This window comes from Lactuca virosa, chromosome 1, assembly GCF_052849685.1.
Source record: "Lactuca virosa cultivar CGN04683 chromosome 1, Lactuca_virosa_CGN04683_v6, whole genome shotgun sequence".
In the NCBI taxonomy this organism is placed as follows: Eukaryota; Viridiplantae; Streptophyta; class Magnoliopsida; order Asterales; family Asteraceae; genus Lactuca; species Lactuca virosa.
In genome coordinates this window covers 262,984,068-263,005,294 of record NC_136426.1, presented here as the reverse complement: position 1 = coordinate 263,005,294, position 21,227 = coordinate 262,984,068, and the positions used below count along the sequence as shown (strand labels likewise).

General features: G+C 47.4%; 61 non-coding genes across 61 annotated transcripts; all 61 read right to left on the bottom strand.

Moving 5' to 3' along the window:
* Positions 1-6: 6 nt before the first annotated feature.
* Positions 7-125, bottom strand: LOC145149577 (5S ribosomal RNA). Its single transcript, XR_013730433.1, has one exon. It is a non-coding gene; the product is annotated as a 5S ribosomal RNA (ribosomal RNA).
* Positions 126-354: 229 nt separating this feature from the next.
* On the bottom strand, positions 355-473 carry LOC145147037 (5S ribosomal RNA). Its single transcript, XR_013727954.1, has one exon. It is a non-coding gene; the product is annotated as a 5S ribosomal RNA (ribosomal RNA).
* Positions 474-693: 220 nt separating this feature from the next.
* On the bottom strand, positions 694-812 carry LOC145147026 (5S ribosomal RNA). The gene has a single exon (XR_013727943.1). It is a non-coding gene; the product is annotated as a 5S ribosomal RNA (ribosomal RNA).
* Positions 813-1,041: 229 nt separating this feature from the next.
* Positions 1,042-1,160, bottom strand: LOC145147637 (5S ribosomal RNA). The gene has a single exon (XR_013728535.1). It is a non-coding gene; the product is annotated as a 5S ribosomal RNA (ribosomal RNA).
* Positions 1,161-1,388: 228 nt separating this feature from the next.
* On the bottom strand, positions 1,389-1,507 carry LOC145153062 (5S ribosomal RNA). Its single transcript, XR_013733590.1, has one exon. It is a non-coding gene; the product is annotated as a 5S ribosomal RNA (ribosomal RNA).
* Positions 1,508-1,734: 227 nt separating this feature from the next.
* LOC145146332 (5S ribosomal RNA) lies at positions 1,735-1,853 on the bottom strand. The gene has a single exon (XR_013727281.1). It is a non-coding gene; the product is annotated as a 5S ribosomal RNA (ribosomal RNA).
* Positions 1,854-2,082: 229 nt separating this feature from the next.
* Positions 2,083-2,201, bottom strand: LOC145152609 (5S ribosomal RNA). The gene has a single exon (XR_013733140.1). It is a non-coding gene; the product is annotated as a 5S ribosomal RNA (ribosomal RNA).
* A 230-nt stretch (positions 2,202-2,431) lies between these two features.
* On the bottom strand, positions 2,432-2,550 carry LOC145147407 (5S ribosomal RNA). The gene has a single exon (XR_013728312.1). It is a non-coding gene; the product is annotated as a 5S ribosomal RNA (ribosomal RNA).
* Positions 2,551-2,780: 230 nt separating this feature from the next.
* Positions 2,781-2,899, bottom strand: LOC145138205 (5S ribosomal RNA). The gene has a single exon (XR_013721386.1). It is a non-coding gene; the product is annotated as a 5S ribosomal RNA (ribosomal RNA).
* Positions 2,900-3,129: 230 nt separating this feature from the next.
* On the bottom strand, positions 3,130-3,248 carry LOC145154568 (5S ribosomal RNA). The gene has a single exon (XR_013735038.1). It is a non-coding gene; the product is annotated as a 5S ribosomal RNA (ribosomal RNA).
* Positions 3,249-3,477: 229 nt separating this feature from the next.
* On the bottom strand, positions 3,478-3,596 carry LOC145144754 (5S ribosomal RNA). The gene has a single exon (XR_013725758.1). It is a non-coding gene; the product is annotated as a 5S ribosomal RNA (ribosomal RNA).
* Positions 3,597-3,826: 230 nt separating this feature from the next.
* On the bottom strand, positions 3,827-3,945 carry LOC145147031 (5S ribosomal RNA). Its single transcript, XR_013727948.1, has one exon. It is a non-coding gene; the product is annotated as a 5S ribosomal RNA (ribosomal RNA).
* Positions 3,946-4,173: 228 nt separating this feature from the next.
* Positions 4,174-4,292, bottom strand: LOC145155103 (5S ribosomal RNA). The gene has a single exon (XR_013735560.1). It is a non-coding gene; the product is annotated as a 5S ribosomal RNA (ribosomal RNA).
* A 229-nt stretch (positions 4,293-4,521) lies between these two features.
* LOC145155211 (5S ribosomal RNA) lies at positions 4,522-4,640 on the bottom strand. Its single transcript, XR_013735663.1, has one exon. It is a non-coding gene; the product is annotated as a 5S ribosomal RNA (ribosomal RNA).
* Positions 4,641-4,869: 229 nt separating this feature from the next.
* LOC145156027 (5S ribosomal RNA) lies at positions 4,870-4,988 on the bottom strand. The gene has a single exon (XR_013736453.1). It is a non-coding gene; the product is annotated as a 5S ribosomal RNA (ribosomal RNA).
* A 230-nt stretch (positions 4,989-5,218) lies between these two features.
* On the bottom strand, positions 5,219-5,337 carry LOC145155527 (5S ribosomal RNA). The gene has a single exon (XR_013735962.1). It is a non-coding gene; the product is annotated as a 5S ribosomal RNA (ribosomal RNA).
* A 230-nt stretch (positions 5,338-5,567) lies between these two features.
* LOC145156026 (5S ribosomal RNA) lies at positions 5,568-5,686 on the bottom strand. The gene has a single exon (XR_013736452.1). It is a non-coding gene; the product is annotated as a 5S ribosomal RNA (ribosomal RNA).
* A 232-nt stretch (positions 5,687-5,918) lies between these two features.
* LOC145146518 (5S ribosomal RNA) lies at positions 5,919-6,037 on the bottom strand. Its single transcript, XR_013727459.1, has one exon. It is a non-coding gene; the product is annotated as a 5S ribosomal RNA (ribosomal RNA).
* Positions 6,038-6,267: 230 nt separating this feature from the next.
* LOC145143950 (5S ribosomal RNA) lies at positions 6,268-6,386 on the bottom strand. The gene has a single exon (XR_013724976.1). It is a non-coding gene; the product is annotated as a 5S ribosomal RNA (ribosomal RNA).
* Positions 6,387-6,616: 230 nt separating this feature from the next.
* LOC145145592 (5S ribosomal RNA) lies at positions 6,617-6,735 on the bottom strand. The gene has a single exon (XR_013726557.1). It is a non-coding gene; the product is annotated as a 5S ribosomal RNA (ribosomal RNA).
* Positions 6,736-6,966: 231 nt separating this feature from the next.
* LOC145147013 (5S ribosomal RNA) lies at positions 6,967-7,085 on the bottom strand. Its single transcript, XR_013727931.1, has one exon. It is a non-coding gene; the product is annotated as a 5S ribosomal RNA (ribosomal RNA).
* A 229-nt stretch (positions 7,086-7,314) lies between these two features.
* Positions 7,315-7,433, bottom strand: LOC145146517 (5S ribosomal RNA). Its single transcript, XR_013727458.1, has one exon. It is a non-coding gene; the product is annotated as a 5S ribosomal RNA (ribosomal RNA).
* Positions 7,434-7,663: 230 nt separating this feature from the next.
* On the bottom strand, positions 7,664-7,782 carry LOC145143949 (5S ribosomal RNA). The gene has a single exon (XR_013724975.1). It is a non-coding gene; the product is annotated as a 5S ribosomal RNA (ribosomal RNA).
* Positions 7,783-8,011: 229 nt separating this feature from the next.
* On the bottom strand, positions 8,012-8,130 carry LOC145144416 (5S ribosomal RNA). The gene has a single exon (XR_013725424.1). It is a non-coding gene; the product is annotated as a 5S ribosomal RNA (ribosomal RNA).
* A 230-nt stretch (positions 8,131-8,360) lies between these two features.
* LOC145147002 (5S ribosomal RNA) lies at positions 8,361-8,479 on the bottom strand. The gene has a single exon (XR_013727920.1). It is a non-coding gene; the product is annotated as a 5S ribosomal RNA (ribosomal RNA).
* Positions 8,480-8,710: 231 nt separating this feature from the next.
* Positions 8,711-8,829, bottom strand: LOC145146515 (5S ribosomal RNA). Its single transcript, XR_013727457.1, has one exon. It is a non-coding gene; the product is annotated as a 5S ribosomal RNA (ribosomal RNA).
* Positions 8,830-9,058: 229 nt separating this feature from the next.
* Positions 9,059-9,177, bottom strand: LOC145145115 (5S ribosomal RNA). Its single transcript, XR_013726105.1, has one exon. It is a non-coding gene; the product is annotated as a 5S ribosomal RNA (ribosomal RNA).
* Positions 9,178-9,407: 230 nt separating this feature from the next.
* Positions 9,408-9,526, bottom strand: LOC145155525 (5S ribosomal RNA). Its single transcript, XR_013735960.1, has one exon. It is a non-coding gene; the product is annotated as a 5S ribosomal RNA (ribosomal RNA).
* Positions 9,527-9,756: 230 nt separating this feature from the next.
* LOC145156024 (5S ribosomal RNA) lies at positions 9,757-9,875 on the bottom strand. Its single transcript, XR_013736450.1, has one exon. It is a non-coding gene; the product is annotated as a 5S ribosomal RNA (ribosomal RNA).
* A 232-nt stretch (positions 9,876-10,107) lies between these two features.
* Positions 10,108-10,226, bottom strand: LOC145146514 (5S ribosomal RNA). The gene has a single exon (XR_013727456.1). It is a non-coding gene; the product is annotated as a 5S ribosomal RNA (ribosomal RNA).
* Positions 10,227-10,456: 230 nt separating this feature from the next.
* Positions 10,457-10,575, bottom strand: LOC145143948 (5S ribosomal RNA). Its single transcript, XR_013724974.1, has one exon. It is a non-coding gene; the product is annotated as a 5S ribosomal RNA (ribosomal RNA).
* A 230-nt stretch (positions 10,576-10,805) lies between these two features.
* Positions 10,806-10,924, bottom strand: LOC145145591 (5S ribosomal RNA). Its single transcript, XR_013726556.1, has one exon. It is a non-coding gene; the product is annotated as a 5S ribosomal RNA (ribosomal RNA).
* A 231-nt stretch (positions 10,925-11,155) lies between these two features.
* Positions 11,156-11,274, bottom strand: LOC145154671 (5S ribosomal RNA). The gene has a single exon (XR_013735134.1). It is a non-coding gene; the product is annotated as a 5S ribosomal RNA (ribosomal RNA).
* A 229-nt stretch (positions 11,275-11,503) lies between these two features.
* LOC145146513 (5S ribosomal RNA) lies at positions 11,504-11,622 on the bottom strand. Its single transcript, XR_013727455.1, has one exon. It is a non-coding gene; the product is annotated as a 5S ribosomal RNA (ribosomal RNA).
* A 230-nt stretch (positions 11,623-11,852) lies between these two features.
* On the bottom strand, positions 11,853-11,971 carry LOC145143947 (5S ribosomal RNA). Its single transcript, XR_013724973.1, has one exon. It is a non-coding gene; the product is annotated as a 5S ribosomal RNA (ribosomal RNA).
* Positions 11,972-12,201: 230 nt separating this feature from the next.
* On the bottom strand, positions 12,202-12,320 carry LOC145144415 (5S ribosomal RNA). The gene has a single exon (XR_013725423.1). It is a non-coding gene; the product is annotated as a 5S ribosomal RNA (ribosomal RNA).
* Positions 12,321-12,550: 230 nt separating this feature from the next.
* LOC145146990 (5S ribosomal RNA) lies at positions 12,551-12,669 on the bottom strand. The gene has a single exon (XR_013727909.1). It is a non-coding gene; the product is annotated as a 5S ribosomal RNA (ribosomal RNA).
* Positions 12,670-12,900: 231 nt separating this feature from the next.
* LOC145153452 (5S ribosomal RNA) lies at positions 12,901-13,019 on the bottom strand. The gene has a single exon (XR_013733960.1). It is a non-coding gene; the product is annotated as a 5S ribosomal RNA (ribosomal RNA).
* Positions 13,020-13,250: 231 nt separating this feature from the next.
* Positions 13,251-13,369, bottom strand: LOC145143946 (5S ribosomal RNA). The gene has a single exon (XR_013724972.1). It is a non-coding gene; the product is annotated as a 5S ribosomal RNA (ribosomal RNA).
* A 229-nt stretch (positions 13,370-13,598) lies between these two features.
* Positions 13,599-13,717, bottom strand: LOC145146979 (5S ribosomal RNA). The gene has a single exon (XR_013727898.1). It is a non-coding gene; the product is annotated as a 5S ribosomal RNA (ribosomal RNA).
* Positions 13,718-13,946: 229 nt separating this feature from the next.
* LOC145147405 (5S ribosomal RNA) lies at positions 13,947-14,065 on the bottom strand. The gene has a single exon (XR_013728310.1). It is a non-coding gene; the product is annotated as a 5S ribosomal RNA (ribosomal RNA).
* A 230-nt stretch (positions 14,066-14,295) lies between these two features.
* LOC145144103 (5S ribosomal RNA) lies at positions 14,296-14,414 on the bottom strand. The gene has a single exon (XR_013725121.1). It is a non-coding gene; the product is annotated as a 5S ribosomal RNA (ribosomal RNA).
* A 229-nt stretch (positions 14,415-14,643) lies between these two features.
* Positions 14,644-14,762, bottom strand: LOC145156023 (5S ribosomal RNA). Its single transcript, XR_013736449.1, has one exon. It is a non-coding gene; the product is annotated as a 5S ribosomal RNA (ribosomal RNA).
* A 228-nt stretch (positions 14,763-14,990) lies between these two features.
* On the bottom strand, positions 14,991-15,109 carry LOC145149576 (5S ribosomal RNA). The gene has a single exon (XR_013730432.1). It is a non-coding gene; the product is annotated as a 5S ribosomal RNA (ribosomal RNA).
* Positions 15,110-15,338: 229 nt separating this feature from the next.
* LOC145146967 (5S ribosomal RNA) lies at positions 15,339-15,457 on the bottom strand. The gene has a single exon (XR_013727887.1). It is a non-coding gene; the product is annotated as a 5S ribosomal RNA (ribosomal RNA).
* A 220-nt stretch (positions 15,458-15,677) lies between these two features.
* LOC145146956 (5S ribosomal RNA) lies at positions 15,678-15,796 on the bottom strand. Its single transcript, XR_013727876.1, has one exon. It is a non-coding gene; the product is annotated as a 5S ribosomal RNA (ribosomal RNA).
* Positions 15,797-16,025: 229 nt separating this feature from the next.
* LOC145143944 (5S ribosomal RNA) lies at positions 16,026-16,144 on the bottom strand. Its single transcript, XR_013724970.1, has one exon. It is a non-coding gene; the product is annotated as a 5S ribosomal RNA (ribosomal RNA).
* A 228-nt stretch (positions 16,145-16,372) lies between these two features.
* Positions 16,373-16,491, bottom strand: LOC145153061 (5S ribosomal RNA). Its single transcript, XR_013733589.1, has one exon. It is a non-coding gene; the product is annotated as a 5S ribosomal RNA (ribosomal RNA).
* A 226-nt stretch (positions 16,492-16,717) lies between these two features.
* On the bottom strand, positions 16,718-16,836 carry LOC145154368 (5S ribosomal RNA). The gene has a single exon (XR_013734843.1). It is a non-coding gene; the product is annotated as a 5S ribosomal RNA (ribosomal RNA).
* A 229-nt stretch (positions 16,837-17,065) lies between these two features.
* LOC145144136 (5S ribosomal RNA) lies at positions 17,066-17,184 on the bottom strand. The gene has a single exon (XR_013725153.1). It is a non-coding gene; the product is annotated as a 5S ribosomal RNA (ribosomal RNA).
* Positions 17,185-17,415: 231 nt separating this feature from the next.
* On the bottom strand, positions 17,416-17,534 carry LOC145146945 (5S ribosomal RNA). The gene has a single exon (XR_013727865.1). It is a non-coding gene; the product is annotated as a 5S ribosomal RNA (ribosomal RNA).
* A 230-nt stretch (positions 17,535-17,764) lies between these two features.
* On the bottom strand, positions 17,765-17,883 carry LOC145155489 (5S ribosomal RNA). The gene has a single exon (XR_013735926.1). It is a non-coding gene; the product is annotated as a 5S ribosomal RNA (ribosomal RNA).
* Positions 17,884-18,112: 229 nt separating this feature from the next.
* Positions 18,113-18,231, bottom strand: LOC145143943 (5S ribosomal RNA). Its single transcript, XR_013724969.1, has one exon. It is a non-coding gene; the product is annotated as a 5S ribosomal RNA (ribosomal RNA).
* A 228-nt stretch (positions 18,232-18,459) lies between these two features.
* LOC145155190 (5S ribosomal RNA) lies at positions 18,460-18,578 on the bottom strand. The gene has a single exon (XR_013735643.1). It is a non-coding gene; the product is annotated as a 5S ribosomal RNA (ribosomal RNA).
* Positions 18,579-18,804: 226 nt separating this feature from the next.
* On the bottom strand, positions 18,805-18,923 carry LOC145146932 (5S ribosomal RNA). The gene has a single exon (XR_013727854.1). It is a non-coding gene; the product is annotated as a 5S ribosomal RNA (ribosomal RNA).
* A 229-nt stretch (positions 18,924-19,152) lies between these two features.
* LOC145146240 (5S ribosomal RNA) lies at positions 19,153-19,271 on the bottom strand. The gene has a single exon (XR_013727186.1). It is a non-coding gene; the product is annotated as a 5S ribosomal RNA (ribosomal RNA).
* Positions 19,272-19,501: 230 nt separating this feature from the next.
* On the bottom strand, positions 19,502-19,620 carry LOC145146921 (5S ribosomal RNA). Its single transcript, XR_013727843.1, has one exon. It is a non-coding gene; the product is annotated as a 5S ribosomal RNA (ribosomal RNA).
* A 232-nt stretch (positions 19,621-19,852) lies between these two features.
* LOC145146909 (5S ribosomal RNA) lies at positions 19,853-19,971 on the bottom strand. The gene has a single exon (XR_013727832.1). It is a non-coding gene; the product is annotated as a 5S ribosomal RNA (ribosomal RNA).
* Positions 19,972-20,199: 228 nt separating this feature from the next.
* LOC145145521 (5S ribosomal RNA) lies at positions 20,200-20,318 on the bottom strand. Its single transcript, XR_013726489.1, has one exon. It is a non-coding gene; the product is annotated as a 5S ribosomal RNA (ribosomal RNA).
* A 230-nt stretch (positions 20,319-20,548) lies between these two features.
* LOC145146896 (5S ribosomal RNA) lies at positions 20,549-20,667 on the bottom strand. Its single transcript, XR_013727820.1, has one exon. It is a non-coding gene; the product is annotated as a 5S ribosomal RNA (ribosomal RNA).
* A 229-nt stretch (positions 20,668-20,896) lies between these two features.
* Positions 20,897-21,015, bottom strand: LOC145143842 (5S ribosomal RNA). Its single transcript, XR_013724874.1, has one exon. It is a non-coding gene; the product is annotated as a 5S ribosomal RNA (ribosomal RNA).
* Between the last annotated feature and the right edge of the window lie 212 nt (positions 21,016-21,227).

Sequence of the window (21,227 nt, the reverse complement as noted above, 5' to 3'; positions counted from 1 at the left end):
AAAAGGGGGGTGCAACACGAGGACTTCCCAGGGGGTCACCCATCCTAGTTCTACTCTCACCCAAGCACGCTTACCTGCGGAGTTCTGATGGGATCCGGTGCATTAGTGCTGGTATGATCGCACCCGAAATACTATCCATGCTTATTGCTTGTATGTCTTAAAAGACGCAGAACCTCCTTTGTTTTCGTACGCGAGGCGTGGGACCCACGTGACCGATCGGTTCCGTTCCAAAAATACGAAGACCATGAACCATGAAACGGAGGCCACCCGAGCATAGAAATAGCAAGAAAGAAAAAAAACAAAAAAAAAACCGCACGTAAAATCTAAAAAAACGCAAACGGACAACGAAAAAGGGGGGTGCAACACGAGGACTTCCCAGGGGGTCACCCATCCTAGTACTACTCTCGCCCAAGCACGCTTAACTGCGGAGTTCTGATGGGATCCGGTGCATTAGTGCTGGTATGATCGCACCCGAAATACTATCCATGCTTATTGCTTGTATGTCTTAAAAGACGGAGAACCTCCTTTGTTTTCGTACGCGAGGCGTGGGACCCACGTGACCGATCGGCTCCGTTCCAAAAATACGAAGACCATGAACCATGAAACGGAGGCCACCCGAGCATAGAAATAGCAAGAAAGAAAAAAAAAACCGCACGTAAAATCTAAAAAAACGCAAACGGACAACGAAAAAGGGGGGTGCAACACGAGGACTTCCCAGGGGGTCACCCATCCTAGTACTACTCTCGCCCAAGCACGCTTAACTGCGGAGTTCTGATGGGATCCGGTGCATTAGTGCTGGTATGATCGCACCCGAAATACTATCCATGCTTATTGCTTGTATGTCTTAAAAGACGCAGAACCTCCTTTGTTTTCGTACGCGAGGCGTGGGACCCACGTGACCGATCGGCTCCGTTCCAAAAATACGAAGACCATGAACCATGAAACGGAGGCCACCCGAGCATAGAAATAGCAAGAAAGAAAAAAAAACAAAAAAAAACCGCACGTAAAATCTAAAAAAACGCAAACGGACAACGAAAAAGGGGGGTGCAACACGAGGACTTCCCAGGGGGTCACCCATCCTTGTACTACTCTCGCCCAAGCACGCTTAACTGCGGAGTTCTGATGGGATCCGGTGCATTAGTGCTGGTATGATCTCACCCAAAATACTATCCATGCTTATTGCTTGTATGTCTTAAAAGACGCAGAAACTCCTTTGTTTTCGTACGCGAGGCGTGGGACCCACGTGACCGATCAGCTCCGTTCCAAAAATACGAAGACCATCAACCATGAAGCGGAGGCCACCCGAGCATAGAAATAGCAAGAAAGAAAAAAAAACAAAAAAAAACGCACGTAAAATCTAAAAAAACGCAAACGGACAACGAAAAAGGGGGGTGCAACACGAGGACTTCCCATGGGGTCACCCATCCTAGTACTACTCTCGCCCAAGCACGCTTAACTGCGGAGTTCTGATGGGATCCGGTGCATTAGTGCTGGTATGATCGCACCCGAAATACTGTCCATGCTTATTGCTTGTATGTCTTAAAAGACACAGAACCTCCTTTGTTTTCGTACGCGAGACGTGGGACCCACGTGACCGATCGGCTCCGTTCCAAAAATACGAAGACCATGAACCATGAAACGGAGGCCACCCGAGCATAGAAATAGCAAGAAAAAAAAAACAAAAAAAAACCGCACGTAAAATCTAAAAAAACGCAAACGGACAACGAAAAAGTGGGGGTGCAACACGAGGACTTCCCAGGGGGTCACCCATCCTAGTACTACTCTCGCCCACGCACGCTTAACTGCGGAGTTTTGATGGGATCCGGTGCATTAGTGCTGGTATGATCGCACCCGAAATACTATCCATGCTTATTGCTTTTATGTCTTAAAAGACGCAGAACCTCCTTTGTTTTCGTACGCGAGGCGTGGAACCCACGTGACCGATCGGCTCCGTTCCAAAAATACGAAAACCATCAACCATGAAGCGGAGGCCACCCGAGCATAGAAATAGCAAGAAAGAAAAAAAAACAAAAAAAAACCGCACGTAAAATCTAAAAAAACGCAAACGGACAACGAAAAAGGAGGGTGCAACACGAGGACTTCCCAGGGGGTCACCCATCCTAGTACTACTCTCGCCCAAGCACGCTTAACTGCGGAGTTCTGATGGGATCCGGTGCATTAGTGCTGGTATGATCGCACCCGAAATACTATCCATGCTTATTGCTTGTATGTCTTAAAAGACGCAGAACCTCCTTTGTTTTCGTACGCGAGACGTGGGACCCACGTGACCGATCGGCTCCGTTCCAAAAATACGAAGACCATGAACCATGAAACGGAGGCCACCCGAGCATAGAAATAGCAAGAAAGAAAAAAAAACAAAAAAAAAACCGCACGTAAAATCTAAAAAAACGCAAACGGACAACGAAAAAGGGGGGTGCAACACGAGGACTTCCCATGGGGTCACTCATCCTAGTACTACTCTCGCCCAAGCACGCTTAACTGCGGAGTTCTGATGGGATCCGATGCATTAGTGCTGGTATGATCGCACCCGAAATAATGTCCATGCTTATTGCTTGTATGTCTTAAAAGACACAGAACCTCCTTTGTTTTCGTACGCGAGGCGTGGGACCCACGTGACCGATCGGCTCCGTTCCAAAAATACGAAAACCATCAACCATGAAGCGGAGGCCACCCGAGCATAGAAATAGCAAGAAAGAAAAAAAAAACAAAAAAAAACCGCACGTAAAATCTAAAAAAACGCAAACGGACAACGAAAAAGGGGGGTGCAACACGAGGACTTCCCAGGGGGTCACCCATCCTAGTACTACTCTCGCCCAAGCACGCTTAACTGCGGAGTTCTGATAGGATCCGGTGCATTAGTGCTGGTATGATCGCACCCGAAATACTATCCATGCTTATTGCTTGTATGTCTTAAAAGACGCAGAACCTCCTTTGTTTTCGTACGCGAGGCGTGGGACCCACGTGACCGATCGGCTCCGTTCCAAAAATACGAAGACCATGAACCATGAAACGGAGGCCACCCGAGCATAGAAATAGCAAGAAAGAAAAAAAAAACAAAAAAAAACCGCACGTAAAATCTAAAAAAACGCAAACGGACAACGAAAAAGGGGGGTGCAACACGAGGACTTCCCAGGGGGTCACCCATCCTAGTACTACTCTCGCCCAAGCACGCTTAACTGCGGAGTTCTGATGGGATCCAGTGCATTAGTGCTGGTATGATCGCACCCAAAACACTATCCATGCTTATTGCTTGTATGTCTTAAAAGACGCAGAAACTCCTTTGTTTTCGTACGCGAGGCGTGGGACCCACGTGACCGATCAGCTCCGTTCCAAAAATACGAAGACCATCAACCATGAAGCGGAGGCCACCCGAGCATAGAAATAGCAAGAAAGAAAAAAAAACAAAAAAAAACCGCACGTAAAATCTAAAAAAACGCAAACGGACAACGAAAAAGGGGGGTGCAACACGAGGACTTCTCAGGGGGTCACCCATCCTAGTACTACTCTCGCCCAAGCACGCTAAACTGCGGAGTTCTGATGGGATCCGGTGCATTAGTGCTGGTATGATCGCACCCAAAATACTATCCATGCTTATTGCTTGTATGTCTTAAAAGACGCAGAAACTCCTTTGTTTTCGTACGCGAGGCGTGGGACCCACGTGACCGATCAGCTCCGTTCCAAAAATACGAAGACCATCAACCATGAAGCGGAGGCCACCCGAGCATAGAAATAGCAAGAAAGAAAAAAAAACAAAAAAAAAACCGCACGTAAAATCTAAAAAAACGCAAACGGACAACGAAAAAGGGGGGTGCAACACGAGGACTTCCCATGGGGTCACCCATCCTAGCACTACTCTCGCCCAAGCACGCTTAACTGCGGAGTTCTGATGGGATCCGGTGCATTAGTGCGGGTATGATCACACCCGAAATACTGTCCATGCTTAGTGCTTGTATGTCTTAAAAGACACAGAACCTCCTTTGTTTTCGTACGCGAGGCGTGGGACCCACGTGACCGATCGGCTCCGTTCCAAAAATACGAAGACCATGAACCATGAAGCGGAGGCCACCCGAGCATAGAAATAGCAAGAAAAAAAAAACAAAAAAAAAACCGCACGTAAAATCTAAAAAAACGCAAACGGACAACGAAAAAGGGGGGGTGCAACACGAGGACTTCCCAGGGGGTCACCCATCCTAGTACTACTCTCGCCCAAGCACGCTTAACTGCAGAGTTCTGATGGGATCCGGTGCATTAGTGCTGGTATGATCGCACCCGAAATACAATCCATGCTTATTGCTTGTATGTCTTAAAAGACGCAGAACCTCCTTTGTTTTCGTACGCGAGGCGTGGGACCCACGTGACCGATCGGCTCCGTTCCAAAAATACGAAGACCATGAACCATGAAGCGGAGGCCACCCGAGCATAGAAATAGCAAGAAAGAAAAAAAAACAAAAAAAAACCGCACGTAAAATCTAAAAAAACGCAAACGGACAACGAAAAAGGGGGGTGCAACACGAGGACTTCCCAGGGGGTCACCCATCCTAGTACTACTCTCGCCCAAACACGCTTAACTGCGGAGTTCTGATGGGATCCGGTGCATTAGTGCTGGTATGATCGCACCCGAAATACTATCCATGCTTATTGCTTGTATGTCTTAAAAGACGCAGAACCTCCTTTGTTTTCGTACGCGAGGCGTGGGACCCACGTGACCGATCGGCTCCGTTCCAAAAATACGAAGACCATGAACCATGAAACGGAGGCCACCCGAGCATAGAAATAGCAAGAAAGAAAAAAAACAAAAAAAAAACCGCACGTAAAATCTAAAAAAACGCAAACGGACAACGAAAAAAGGGGGTGCAACACGAGGACTTCCCAGGGGGTCACCCATCCTAGTACTACTCTCGCCCAAGCACGCTTAACTGCGAAGTTCTGATGGGATCCGGTGCATTAGTGCTGGTATGATCGCACCCGAAATACTATCCATGCTTATTGCTTGTATGTCTTAAAAGACGCAGAACCTCCTTTGTTTTCGTACGCGAGGCGTGGAACCCACGTGACCGATCGGCTCCGTTCCAAAAATACGAAAACCATCAACCATGAAGCGGAGGCCACCCGAGCATAGAAATAGCAAGAAAGAAAAAAAAACAAAAAAAAAACCGCACGTAAAATCTAAAAAAACGCAAACAGACAACGAAAAAGGGGGGTGCAACACGAGGACTTCCCAGGGGGTCACCCATCCTAGTACTACTCTCGCCCAAGCACGCTTAACTGCGGAGTTCTGATGGGTTCCGGTGCATTAGTGCTGGTATGATCGCACCCGAAATACTATCCATGCTTATTGCTTGTATGTCTTAAAAGACGCAGAACCTCCTTTGTTTTCGTACGCGAGGCGTGGGACCCACGTGACCGATCGGCTCCGTTCCAAAAATACGAAGACCATGAACCATGAAACGGAGGCCACCCGAGCATAGAAATAGCAAGAAAGAAAAAAAACAAAAAAAAAAACCGCACGTAAAATCTAAAAAAACGCAAACGGACAACGAAAAAAGGGGGTGCAACACGAGGACTTCCCAGGGGGTCACCCATCCTAGTACTACTCTCGCCCAAGCACGCTTAACTGCGAAGTTCTGATGGGATCCGGTGCATTAGTGCTGGTATGATCGCACCCGAAATACTATCCATGCTTATTGCTTGTATGTCTTAAAAGACGCAGAACCTCCTTTGTTTTCGTACGCGAGGCGTGGAACCCACGTGACCGATCGGCTCCGTTCCAAAAATACGAAAACCATCAACCATGAAGCGGAGGCCACCCGAGCATAGAAATAGCAAGAAAGAAAAAAAAAACAAAAAAAAAAACCGCACGTAAAATCTAAAAAAACGCAAACGGACAACGAAAAAGGGGGGTGCAACACGAGGACTTCCCAGGGGGTCACCCATCCTAGTACTACTCTCGCCCAAGTACGCTTAACTGCGGAGTTCTGATAGGATCCGGTGCATTAGTGCTGGTATGATCGCACCCGAAATACTATCCATGCTTATTGCTTGTATGTCTTAAAAGACGCAGAACCTCCTTTGTTTTCGTACGCGAGGCGTGGGACCCACGTGACCGATCGGCTCTGTTCCAAAAATACGAAGACCATGAACCATGAAACGGAGGCCACCCGAGCATAGAAATAGCAAGAAAGAAAAAAAAACAAAAAAAAAACCGCACGTAAAATCTAAAAAAACGCAAACGGACAACGAAAAAGGGGGGTGCAACACGAGGACTTCCCAGGGGGTCACCCATCCTAGTACTACTCTCGCCCAAGCACGCTTAACTGCGGAGTTCTGATGGGATTCGGTGCATTAGTGCTGGTATGATCGCACCCAAAATACTATCCATGCTTATTGCTTGTATGTCTTAAAAGACGCAGAAACTCCTTTGTTTTCGTACGCGAGGCGTGGGACCTACGTGACCGATCGGTTCCGTTCCAAAAATACGAAGACCATGAACCATGAAACGGAGGGCACCCGAGCATAGAAATAGCAAGAAAGAAAAAAAAAACAAAAAAAAACCGCACGTAAAATCTAAAAAAACGCAAACGGACAACGAAAAAGGGGGGTGCAACACGAGGACTTCCCAGGGGGTCACCCATCCTAGTACTACTCTCGCCCAAGCATGCTTAACTGCGGAGTTCTGATGTGATCCGGTGCATTAGTGCTGGTATGATCGCACCCGAAATACTATCCATGCTTATTGCTTGTATGTCTTAAAAGACGGAGAACCTCCTTTGTTTTCGTACGCGAGGCGTGGGACCCACGTGACCGATCGGCTCCGTTCCAAAAATACGAAGACCATGAACCATGAAACGGAGGCCACCCGAGCATAGAAATAGCAAGAAAGAAAAAAAAAACAAAAAAAAAACCGCACGTAAAATCTAAAAAAACGCAAACGGACAACGAAAAAGGGGGGTGCAACACGAGGACTTCCCAGGGGGTCACCCATCCTAGTACTACTCTCGCCCAAGCACGCTTAACTGCGGAGTTCTGATGGGATCCGGTGCATTAGTGCTGGTATGATCGCACCCGAAATACTATCCATGCTTATTGCTTGTATGTCTTAAAAGACGGAGAACCTCCTTTGTTTTCGTACGCGAGGCGTGGGACCCACGTGACCGATCGGCTCCGTTCCAAAAATACGAAAACCATCAACCATGAAGCGGAGGCCACCCGAGCATAGAAATAGCAAGAAAGAAAAAAAAACAAAAAAAAACCGCACGTAAAATCTAAAAAAACGCAAACGGACAACGAAAAAGGGGGGTGCAACACGAGGACTTCCCAGGGGGTCACCCATCCTAGTACTACTCTCGCCCAAGTACGCTTAACTGCGGAGTTCTGATAGGATCCGGTGCATTAGTGCTGGTATGATCGCACCCGAAATACTATCCATGCTTATTGCTTGTATGTCTTAAAAGACGCAGAACCTCCTTTGTTTTCGTACGCGAGGCGTGGGACCCACGTGACCGATCGGCTCCGTTCCAAAAATACGAAGACCATGAACCATGAAACGGAGGTCACCCGGGCATAGAAATAGCAAGAAAGAAAAAAAAAGAAAAAAAAAACCGCACGTAAAATCTAAAAAAACGCAAACGGACAACGAAAAAGGGGGGTGCAACACGAGGACTTCCCAGGGGGTCACCCATCCTAGTACTACTCTCGCCCAAGCACGCTTAACTGCGGAGTTCTGATGGGATTCGGTGCATTAGTGCTGGTATGATCGCACCCAAAATACTATCCATGCTTATTGCTTGTATGTCTTAAAAGACGCAGAAACTCCTTTGTTTTCGTACGCGAGGCGTGGGACCCACGTGACCGATCGGCTCCGTTCCAAAAATACGACAACCATCAACCATGAAGCGGAGGCCACCCGAGCATAGAAATAGCAAGAAAGAAAAAAAAACAAAAAAAAACCGCACGTAAAATCTAAAAAAACGCAAACGGACAACGAAAAAGGGGGGTGCAACACGAGGACTTCCCAGGGGGTCACCCATCCTAGTACTACTCTCGCCCAAGCACACTTAACTGCGGAGTTCTGATAGGATCCGGTGCATTAGTGCTGGTATGATCGCACCCGAAATACTATCCATGCTTATTGCTTGTATGTCTTAAAAGACGCAGAACCTCCTTTGTTTTCGTACGCGAGGCGTGGGACCCACGTGACCGATCGGCTCCGTTCCAAAAATACGAAGACCATGAACCATGAAGCGGAGGCCACCCGAGCATAGAAATAGCAAGAAAGAAAAAAAAAACAAAAAAAAACCGCACGTAAAATCTAAAAAAACGCAAACGGACAACGAAAAAGGGGGGTGCAACACGAGGACTTCCCAGGGGGTCACCCATCCTAGTACTACTCTCGCCCAAGCACGCTTAACTGCGGAGTTCTGATGGGATCCGGTGCATTAGTGCTGGTATGATCGCACCCGAAATACTATCCATGCTTATTGCTTGTATGTCTTAAAAGACGCAGAACCTCCTTTGTTTTCGTACGCGAGGCGTGGGACCCACGTGACCGATCTGTTCCGTTCCAAAAATACGAAGACCATGAACCATGAAACGGAGGCCACCCGAGCATAGAAATAGCAAGAAAGAAAAAAAAAACAAAAAAAAAACCGCACGTAAAATCTAAAAAAACGCAAACGGACAACGAAAAAGGGGGGTGCAACACGAGGACTTCCCAGGGGGTCACCCATCCTAGTACTACTCTCGCCCAAGTACGCTTAACTGCGGAGTTCTGATAGGATCCGGTGCATTAGTGCTGGTATGATCGCACCCGAAATACTATCCATGCTTATTGCTTGTATGTCTTAAAAGACGCAGAACCTCCTTTGTTTTCGTACGCGAGGCGTGGGACCCACGTGACCGATCGGCTCTGTTCCAAAAATACGAAGACCATGAACCATGAAACGGAGGCCACCCGAGCATAGAAATAGCAAGAAAGAAAAAAAACAAAAAAAAAACCGCACGTAAAATCTAAAAAAACGCAAACGGACAACGAAAAAAGGGGGTGCAACACGAGGACTTCCCAGGGGGTCACCCATCCTAGTACTACTCTCGCCCAAGCACGCTTAACTGCGAAGTTCTGATGGGATCCGGTGCATTAGTGCTGGTATGATCGCACCTGAAATACTATCCATGCTTATTGCTTGTATGTCTTAAAAGACGCAGAACCTCCTTTGTTTTCGTACGCGAGGCGTGGAACCCACGTGACCGATCGGCTCCGTTCCAAAAATACGAAAACCATCAACCATGAAGCGGAGGCCACCCGAGCATAGAAATAGCAAGAAAGAAAAAAAAACAAAAAAAAAACCGCACGTAAAATCTAAAAAAACGCAAACAGACAACGAAAAAGGGGGGTGCAACACGAGGACTTCCCAGGGGGTCACCCATCCTAGTACTACTCTCGCCCAAGCACGCTTAACTGCGGAGTTCTGATGGGTTCCGGTGCATTAGTGCTGGTATGATCGCACCCGAAATACTATCCATGCTTATTGCTTGTATGTCTTAAAAGACGCAGAACCTCCTTTGTTTTCGTACGCGAGGCGTGGGACCCACGTGACCGATCGGCTCCGTTCCAAAAATACGAAGACCATGAACCATGAAACGGAGGCCACCCGAGCATAGAAATAGCAAGAAAGAAAAAAAACAAAAAAAAAAACCGCACGTAAAATCTAAAAAAACGCAAACGGACAACGAAAAAAGGGGGTGCAACACGAGGACTTCCCAGGGGGTCACCCATCCTAGTACTACTCTCGCCCAAGCACGCTTAACTGCGAAGTTCTGATGGGATCCGGTGCATTAGTGCTGGTATGATCGCACCCGAAATACTATCCATGCTTATTGCTTGTATGTCTTAAAAGACGCAGAACCTCCTTTGTTTTCGTACGCGAGGCGTGGAACCCACATGACCGATCGGCTCCGTTCCAAAAATACGAAAACCATCAACCATGAAGCGGAGGCCACCCGAGCATAGAAATAGCAAGAAAGAAAAAAAAAACAAAAAAAAAAACCGCACGTAAAATCTAAAAAAACGCAAACGGACAACGAAAAAGGGGGGTGCAACACGAGGACTTCCCAGGGGGTCACCCATCCTAGTACTACTCTCGCCCAAGTACGCTTAACTGCGGAGTTCTGATAGGATCCGGTGCATTAGTGCTGGTATGATCGCACCCGAAATACTATCCATGCTTATTGCTTGTATGTCTTAAAAGACGCAGAACCTCCTTTGTTTTCGTACGCGAGGCGTGGGACCCACGTGACCGATCGGCTCTGTTCCAAAAATACGAAGACCATGAACCATGAAACGGAGGCCACCCGAGCATAGAAATAGCAAGAAAGAAAAAAAAACAAAAAAAAAACCGCACGTAAAATCTAAAAAAACGCAAACGGACAACGAAAAAGGGGGGTGCAACACGAGGACTTCCCAGGGGGTCACCCATCCTAGTACTACTCTCGCCCAAGCACGCTTAACTGCGGAGTTCTGATGGGATTCGGTGCATTAGTGCTGGTATGATCGCACCCAAAATACTATCCATGCTTATTGCTTGTATGTCTTAAAAGACGCAGAAACTCCTTTGTTTTCGTACGCGAGGCGTGGGACCTACGTGACCGATCGGTTCCGTTCCAAAAATACGAAGACCATGAACCATGAAACGGAGGGCACCCGAGCATAGAAATAGCAAGAAAGAAAAAAAAAACAAAAAAAAACCGCACGTAAAATCTAAAAAAACGCAAACGGACAACGAAAAAGGGGGGTGCAACACGAGGACTTCCCAGGGGGTCACCCATCCTAGTACTACTCTCGCCCAAGCATGCTTAACTGCGGAGTTCTGATGTGATCCGGTGCATTAGTGCTGGTATGATCGCACCCGAAATACTATCCATGCTTATTGCTTGTATGTCTTAAAAGACGGAGAACCTCCTTTGTTTTCGTACGCGAGGCGTGGGACCCACGTGACCGATCGGCTCCGTTCCAAAAATACGAAGACCATGAACCATGAAACGGAGGCCACCCGAGCATAGAAATAGCAAGAAAGAAAAAAAAAACAAAAAAAAAACCGCACGTAAAATCTAAAAAAACGCAAACGGACAACGAAAAAGGGGGGTGCAACACGAGGACTTCCCAGGGGGTCACCCATCCTAGTACTACTCTCGCCCAAGCACGCTTAACTGCGGAGTTCATATGGGATCCGGTGCATTAGTGCTGGTATGATCGCACCCGAAATACTATCCATGCTTATTGCTTGTATGTCTTAAAAGACGGAGAACCTCCTTTGTTTTCGTACGCGAGGCGTGGGACCCACGTGACCGATCGGCTCCGTTCCAAAAATACGAAAACCATCAACCATGAAGCGGAGGCCACCCGAGCATAGAAATAGCAAGAAAGAAAAAAAAACAAAAAAAAACCGCACGTAAAATCTAAAAAAACGCAAACGGACAACGAAAAAGGGGGGTGCAACACGAGGACTTCCCAGGGGGTCACCCATCCTAGTACTACTCTCGCCCAAGTACGCTTAACTGCGGAGTTCTGATAGGATCCGGTGCATTAGTGCTGGTATGATCGCACCCGAAATACTATCCATGCTTATTGCTTGTATGTCTTAAAAGACGCAGAACCTCCTTTGTTTTCGTACGCGAGGCGTGGGACCCACGTGACCGATCGGCTCCGTTCCAAAAATACGAAGACCATGAACCATGAAACGGAGGTCACCCGGGCATAGAAATAGCAAGAAAGAAAAAAAAAGAAAAAAAAAACCGCACGTAAAATCTAAAAAAACGCAAACGGACAACGAAAAAGGGGGGTGCAACACGAGGACTTCCCAGGGGGTCACCCATCCTAGTACTACTCTCGCCCAAGCACGCTTAACTGCGGAGTTCTGATGGGATTCGGTGCATTAGTGCTGGTATGATCGCACCCAAAATACTATCCATGGTTATTGCTTGTATGTCTTAAAAGACGCAGAAACTCCTTTGTTTTCGTACGCGAGGCGTGGGACCCACGTGACCGATCGGCTCCGTTCCAAAAATACGACAACCATCAACCATGAAGCGGAGGCCACCCGAGCATAGAAATAGCAAGAAAGAAAAAAAAAACAAAAAAAAACCGCACGTAAAATCTAAAAAAACGCAAACGGACAACGAAAAAGGGGGGTGCAACACGAGGACTTCCCAGGGGGTCACCCATCCTAGTACTACTCTCGCCCAAGCACACTTAACTGCGGAGTTCTGATAGGATCCGGTGCATTAGTGCTGGTATGATCGCACCCGAAATACTATCCATGCTTATTGCTTGTATGTCTTAAAAGACGCAGAACCTCCTTTGTTTTCGTACGCGAGGCGTGGGACCCACGTGACCGATCGGCTCCGTTCCAAAAATACGAAGACCATGAACCATGAAGCGGAGGCCACCCGAGCATAGAAATAGCAAGAAAGAAAAAAAAAACAAAAAAAAACCGCACGTAAAATCTAAAAAAACGCAAACGGACAACGAAAAAGGGGGGTGCAACACGAGGACTTCCCAGGGGGTCACCCATCCTAGTACTACTCTCGCCCAAGCACGCTTAACTGCGGAGTTCTGATGGGATCCGGTGCATTAGTGCTGGTATGATCGCACCCGAAATACTATCCATGCTTATTGCTTGTATGTCTTAAAAGACGCAGAACCTCCTTTGTTTTCGTACGCGAGGCGTGGGACCCACGTGACCGATCTGTTCCGTTCCAAAAATACGAAGACCATGAACCATGAAACGGAGGCCACCCGAGCATAGAAATAGCAAGAAAGAAAAAAAAAACAAAAAAAAAACCGCACGTAAAATCTAAAAAAACGCAAACGGACAACGAAAAAGGGGGGTGCAACACGAGGACTTCCCAAGGGGTCACCCATCCTAGTACTACTCTCGCCCAAGCACGCTTAACTGCGGAGTTCTGATGGGATCCGGTGCATTAGTGCTGGTATGATCGCACCCGAAATACTATCCATGCTTATTGCTTGTATGTCTTAAAAGACGGAGAACCTCCTTTGTTTTCGTACGCGAGGCGTGGGACCCACGTGACCGATCGGCTCCGTTCCAAAAATACGAAGACCATGAACCATGAAACGGAGGCCACCCGAGCATAGAAATAGCAAGAAAGAAAAAAAAAACAAAAAAAAAACCGCACGTAAAATCTAAAAAAACGCAAACGGACAACGAAAAAGGGGGGTGCAACACGAGGACTTCCCAGGGGGTCACCCATCCTAGTACTACTCTCGCCCAAGCACGCTTAACTGCGGAGTTCTGATGGGATTCGGTGCATTAGTGCTGGTATGATCGCACCCAAAATACTATCCATGCTTATTGCTTGTATGTCTTAAAAGACGCAGAAACTCCTTTGTTTTCGTACGCGAGGCGTGGGACCCACGTGACCGATCAGCTCCGTTCCAAAAATACGAAGACCATCAACAATGAAGCGGAGGCCACCCGAGCATAGAAATCGCAAGAAAGAAAAAAAAAACAAAAAAAAACCGCACGTAAAATCTAAAAAAACGCAAACGGACAACGAAAAAGGGGGTGCAACACGAGGACTTCCCAGGGGGTCACCCATCCTAGTACTACTCTCGCCCAAGCACGCTTAACTGCGGAGTTCTGATGGGATCCGGTGCATTAGTGCTGGTATGATCGCACCCGAAATACTATCCATGCTTATTGCTTGTATGTCTTAAAAGACGGAGAACCTCCTTTGTTTTCGTACGCGAGGCGTGGGACCCACGTGACCGATCGGCTCCGTTCCAAAAATACGAAAACCATCAACCATGAAGCGGAGGCCACCCGAGCATAGAAATAGCAAGAAAGAAAAAAAAACAAAAAAAAACCGCACGTAAAATCTAAAAAAACGCAAACGGACAACGAAAAAGGGGGGTGCAACACGAGGACTTCCCAGGGGGTCACTCATCCTAGTACTACTCTCGCCCAAGCACGCTTAACTGCGGAGTTCTGATAGGATCCGGTGCATTAGTGCTGGTATGATCGCACCCGAAATACTATCCATGCTTATTGCTTGTATGTCTTAAAAGACGCAGAACCTCCTTTGTTTTCGTACGCGAGGCGTGGGACCCACGTGACCGATCGGCTCCGTTCCAAAAATACGAAGACCATGAACCATGAAGCGGAGGCCACCCGAGCATAGAAATAGCAAGAAAGAAAAAAAAAACAAAAAAAAACCGCACGTAAAATTTAAAAAAACGCAAACGGACAACGAAAAAGGGGGGTGAAACACGAGGACTTCCCAGGGGGTCACCCATCCTAGTACTACTCTCGCCCAAGCACGCTTAACTGCGGAGTTCTGATGGGATCCGGTGCATTAGTGCTGGTATGATCGCACCCGAAATACTATCCATGCTTATTGCTTGTATGTCTTAAAAGACGCAGAACCTCCTTTGTTTTCGTACGCGAGGCGTGGGACCCACGTGACCGATCGGCTCCGTTCCAAAAATACGAAGACCATGAACCATGAAACGGAGGCCACCCGAGCATAGAAATAGCAAGAAAGAAAAAAAACAAAAAAAAAACCGCACGTAAAATCTAAAAAAACGCAAACGGACAACGAAAAAAGGGGGTGCAACACGAGGACTTCCCAGGGGGTCACCCATCCTAGTACTACTCTCGCCCAAGCACGCTTAACTGCGAAGTTCTGATGGGATCCGGTGCATTAGTGCTGGTATGATCGCACCCGAAATACTATCCATGCTTATTGCTTGTATGTCTTAAAAGACGCAGAACCTCCTTTGTTTTCGTACGCGAGGCGTGGAACCCACGTGACCGATCGGCTCCGTTCCAAAAATACGAAAACCATCAACCATGAAGCGGAGACCACCCGAGCATAGAAATAGCAAGAAAGAAAAAAAACAAAAAACAACCGCACGTAAAATCTAAAAAAACGCAAACAGACAACGAAAAAGGGGGGTGCAACACGAGGACTTCCCAGGGGGTCACCCATCCTAGTTCTACTCTCACCCAAGCACGCTTACCTGCGGAGTTCTGATGGGATCCGGTGCATTAGTGCTGGTATGATCGCACCCGAAATACTATCCATGCTTATTGCTTGTATGTCTTAAAAGACGCAGAACCTCCTTTGTTTTCGTACGCGAGGCGTGGGACCCACGTGACCGATCGGTTCCGTTCCAAAAATACGAAGACCATGAACCATGAAACGGAGGCCACCCGAGCATAGAAATAGCAAGAAAGAAAAAAAACAAAAAAAAAACCGCACGTAAAATCTAAAAAAACGCAAACGGACAACGAAAAAGGGGGGTGCAACACGAGGACTTCCCAGGGGGTCACCCATCCTAGTACTACTCTCGCCCAAGCACGCTTAACTGCGGAGTTCTGATGGGATCCGGTGCATTAGTGCTGGTATGATCGCACCCGAAATACTATCCATGCTTATTGCTTGTATGTCTTAAAAGACGGAGAACCTCCTTTGTTTTCGTACGCGAGGCGTGGGACCCACGTGACCGATCGGCTCCGTTCCAAAAATACGAAGACCATGAACCATGAAACGGAGGCCACCCGAGCATAGAAATAGCAAGAAAGAAAAAAAAAACCGCACGTAAAATCTAAAAAAACGCAAACGGACAACGAAAAAGGGGGGTGCAACACGAGGACTTCCCAGGGGGTCACCCATCCTAGTACTACTCTCGCCCAAGCACGCTTAACTGCGGAGTTCTGATGGGATCCGGTGCATTAGTGCTGGTATGATCGCACCCGAAATACTATCCATGCTTATTGCTTGTATGTCTTAAAAGACGCAGAACCTCCTTTGTTTTCGTACGCGAGGCGTGGGACCCACGTGACCGATCGGCTCCGTTCCAAAAATACGAAGACCATGAACCATGAAACGGAGGCCACCCGAGCATAGAAATAGCAAGAAAGAAAAAAAAACAAAAAAAAACCGCACGTAAAATCTAAAAAAACGCGAACGGACAACGAAAAAGGGGGGTGCAACACGAGGACTTCCCAGGGGGTCACCCATCCTAGTACTACTCTCGCCCAAGCACGCTTAACTGCGGAGTTCTGATGGGATTCGGTGCATTAGTGCTGGTATGATCGCACCCAAAATACTATCCATGCTTATTGCTTGTATGTCTTAAAAGACGCAGAAACTCCTTTGTTTTCGTACGCGAGGCGTGGGACCCACGTGACCGATCAGCTCCGTTCCAAAAATACGAAGACCATCAACCATGAAGCGGAGGCCACCCGAGCATAGAAATAGCAAGAAAGAAAAAAAAACAAAAAAAAACCGCACGTAAAATCTAAAAAAACGCAAACGGACAACGAAAAAGGGGGTGCAACACGAGGACTTCCCATGGGGTCACCCATCCTAGTACTACTCTCGCCCAAGCACGCTTAACTGCGGAGTTCTGATGGGATCCGGTGCATTAGTGCTGGTATGATCGCACCCGAAATACTGTCCATGCTTATTGCTTGTATGTTTTAAAAGACACAGAACCTCCTTTGTTTTCGTACGCGAGGCGTGGGACCCACGTGACCGATCGGCTCCGTTCCAAAAATACGAAGACCATGAACCATGAAACGGAGGCCACCCGAGCATAGAAATAGCAAGAAAAAAAAAACAAAAAAAAACCGCACGTAAAATCTAAAAAAACGCAAATGGACAACGAAAAAGGGGGGTGCAACACGAGGACTTCCCAGGGGGTCACCCATCCTAGTACTACCCTCGCCCAAGCACGCTTAACTGCGGAGTTCTGATGGGATCCGGTGCATTAGTGCTGGTATGATCGCACCCGAAATACTATCCATGCTTATTGCTTGTATGTCTTAAAAGACGCAGAACCTCCTTTGTTTTCGTACGCGAGGCGTGGGACCCACGTGACCGATCGGCTCCGTTCCAAAAATACGAAGACCATGAACCATGAAATGGAGGCCACCCGAGCATAGAAATAGCAAGAAAGAAAAAAAAACAAAAAAAAACCGCACGTAAAATCTAAAAAAACGCAAACGGACAACGAAAAAGGGGGGTGCAACACGAGGACTTCCCAGGGGGTCACCCATCCTAGTACTACTCTCGCCCAAGCACGCTTAACTACGGAGTTCTGATGGGATTCGGTGCATTAGTGCTGGTATGATCGCACCCAAAATACTATCCATGCTTATTGCTTGTATGTCTTAAAAGACGCAGAACCTCCTTTGTTTTCGTACGCGAGGCGTGGGACCCACGTGACCGATCGGTTCCGTTCCAAAAATACGAAGACCATGAACCATGAAACGGAGGCCACCCGAGCATAGAAATAGCAAGAAAGAAAAAAAAAACAAAAAAAAAACCGCACGTAAAATATAAAAAAACGCAAACGGACAACGAAAAAGGGGGGTGCAACACGAGGACTTCCCAGGGGGTCACCCATCCTAGTACTACTCTCGCCCAAGCACGCTTAACTGCGGAGTTCTGATGGGATCCGGTGCATTAGTGCTGGTATGATCGCACCCGAAATATTATCCATGCTTATTGCTTGTATGTCTAAAAAGACGGAGAACCTCCTTTGTTTTCGTACGCGAGGCGTGGGACCCACGTGACCGATCGGCTCCGTTCCAAAAATACGAAGACCATGAACCAGGAAACGGAGGCCACCCGAGCATAGAAATAGCAAGAAAGAAAAAAAAACAAAAAAAAAAACGCACGTAAAATCTAAAAAAACGCAAACGGACAACGAAAAAGGGGGGTGCAACTCGAGGACTTCCCAGGGGGTCACCCATCCTAGTACTACTCTCGCCCAAGCACGCTTAACTGCGGAGTTCTGATGGGATCCGGTGCATTAGTGCTGGTATGATCGCACCCGAAATACTATCCATGCTTATTGCTTGTATGTCTTAAAAGACGCAGAACCTCCTTTGTTTTCGTACGCGAGGCGTGGGACCCACGTGACCGATCGGCTCCGTTCCAAAAATACGAAGACCATGAACCATGAAACGGAGGCCACCCGAGCATAGAAATAGCAAGAAAGAAAAAAAAACAAAAAAAAACCGCACGTAAAATCTAAAAAAACGCAAACGGACAACGAAAAAGGGGGGTGCAACACGAGGACTTCCCAGGGGGTCACCCATCCTAGTACTACTCTCGCCCAAGCACGCTTAACTGCGGAGTTCTGATGGGATTCGGTGCATTAGTGCTGGTATGATCGCACCCAAAATACTATCCATCCTTATTGCTTGTATGTCTTAAAAGACGCAGAAACTCCTTTGTTTTCGTACGCGAGGCGTGGGACCCACGTGACCGATCAGCTCCGTTCCAAAAATACGAAGACCATCAACCATGAAGCGGAGGCCACCCGAGCATAGAAATAGCAAGAAAGAAAAAAAAACAAAAAAAAACCGCACGTAAAATCTAAAAAAACGCAAACAGACAACGAAAAAGGGGGTGCAACACGAGGACTTCCCATGGGGTCACCCATCCTAGTACTACTCTCGCCCAAGCACGCTTAACTGCGGAGTTCTGATGGGATCCGGTGCATTAGTGCTGGTATGATCGCACACGAAATACTGTCCATGCTTATTGCTTGTATGTCTTAAAAGACACAGAACCTCCTTTGTTTTCGTACGCGAGGCGTGGGACCCACGTGACCGATCGGCTCCGTTCCAAAAATACGAAGACCATGAACCATGAAACGGAGGCCACCCGAGCATAGAAATAGCAAGAAAAAAAAAACAAAAAAAAACCGCACGTAAAATCTAAAAAAACGCAAACGGACAACGAAAAAGGGGGGTGCAACACGAGGACTTCCCAGGGGGTCACCCATCCTAGTACTACTCTCGCCCAAGCACGCTTAACTGCGGAGTTCTGATGGGATCCGGTGCATTAGTGCTGGTATGATCGCACCCGCAATACTATCCATGCTTATTGCTTGTATGTCTTAAAAGACGCAGAACCTCCTTTGTTTTCGTACGCGAGGCGTGGGACCCACCTGACCGATCGGCTCCGTTCCAAAAATACGAAGACCATGAACCATGAAATGGAGGCCACCCGAGCATAGAAATAGCAAGAAAGAAAAAAAAACAAAAAAAAACCGCACGTAAAATCTAAAAAAACGCAAACGGACAACGAAAAAGGGGGGTGCAACACGAGGACTTCCCAGGGGGTCACCCATCCTAGTACTACTCTCGCCCAAGCACGCTTAACTGCGGAGTTCTGATGGGATTCAGTGCATTAGTGCTGGTATGATCGCACCCAAAATACTATCCATGCTTATTGCTTGTATGTCTTAAAAGACGCAGAACCTCCTTTGTTTTCGTACGCGAGGCGTGGGACCCACGTGACCGATCGGTTCCGTTCCAAAAATACGAAGACCATGAACCATGAAACGGAGGCCACCCGAGCATAGAAATAGCGAGAAAGAAAAATAAAACAAAAAAAAAACCGCACGTAAAATCTAAAAAAACGCAAACGGACAACGAAAAAGGGGGTGCAACACGAGGACTTCCCAGGGGGTCACCCATCCTAGTACTACTCTCGCCCAAGCACGCTTAACTGCGGAGTTCTGATGGGATCCGGTGCATTAGTGCTGGTATGATCGCACCCGAAATACTATCCATGCTGATTGCTTGTATGTCTAAAAAGACGGAGAACCTCCTTTGTTTTCGTACGCGAGGCGTGGGACCCACGTGACCGATCGGCTCCGTTCCAAAAATACGAAGACCATGAACCATGAAACGGAGGCCACCCGAGCATAGAAATAGCAAGAAAGAAAAAAAAAACAAAAAAAAAACCGCACGTAAAATCTAAAAAAACGCAAACGGACAACGAAAAACGGGGGGTGCAACACGAGGACTTCCCAGGGGGTCACCCATCCTAGTACTACTCTCGCCCAAGCACGCTTAACTGCGGAGTTCTGATGGGATCCGGTGCATTAGTGCTGGTATGATCGCACCCGAAATACTATCCATGCTTATTGCTTGTATGTCTTAAAAGACGCAGAACCTCCTTTGTTTTCGTACGCGAGGCGTGGAACCCACGTGACCGAATGGCTCCGTTCCAAAAATACGAAAACCATCAACCATGAAGCGGAGGCCACCCGAGCATAGAAATAGCAAGAAAGAAAAAAAACAAAAAAAAACCGCACGTAAAATCTAAAAAAACGCAAACAGACAACGAAAAAGGGGGGTGCAACACGAGGACTTCCCAGGGGGTCACCCATCCTAGTACTACTCTCACCCAAGCACGCTTACCTGCGGAGTTCTGATGGGATCCGGTGCATTAGTGCTGGTATGATCGCACCCGAAATACTATCCATGCTTATTGCTTGTATGTCTTAAAAGACGCAGAACCTCCTTTGTTTTCGTACGCGAGGCGTGGGACCCACGTGACCGATCGGTTCCGTTCCAAAAATACGAAGACCATGAACCATGAAACGGAGGCCACCCGAGCATAGAAATAGCAAGAAAGAAAAAAAAACAAAAAAAAAACCGCACGTAAAATCTAAAAAAACGCAAACGGACAACGAAAAAGGGGGGTGCAACACGAGGACTTCCCAGGGGGTCACCCATCCTAGTACTACTCTCGCCCAAGCACGCTTAACTGCGGAGTTCTGATGGGATCCGGTGCATTAGTGCTGGTATGATCGCACCCGAAATACTATCCATGCTTATTGCTTGTATGTCTTAAAAGACGCAGAACCTCCTTTGTTTTCGTACGCGAGGCGTGGGACCCACGTGACCGATCGGCTCCGTTCCAAAAATACGAAGACCATGAACCATGAAACGGAGGCCACCCGAGCATAGAAATAGCAAGAAAGAAAAAAAAACAAAAAAAAACCGCACGTAAAATCTAAAAAAACGCAAACGGACAACGAAAAAGGGGGGTGCAACACGAGGACTTCCCAGGGGGTCACCCATCCTAGTACTACTCTCGCCCAAGCACGCTTAACTGCGGAGTTCTGATGGGATCCGGTGCATTAGTGCTGCTATGATCGCACCCGAAATACTGTCCATGCTTATTGCTTGTATGTCTTAAAAGACACAGAACCTCCTTTGTTTTCGTACGCGAGGCGTGGGACCCACGTGACCGATCGGCTCCGTTCCAAAAATACGAAGACCATGAACCATGAAACGGAGGCCACCCGAGCATAGAAATAGCAAGAAAAAAAAAACAAAAAAAAACCGCACGTAAAATCTAAAAAAACGCAAACG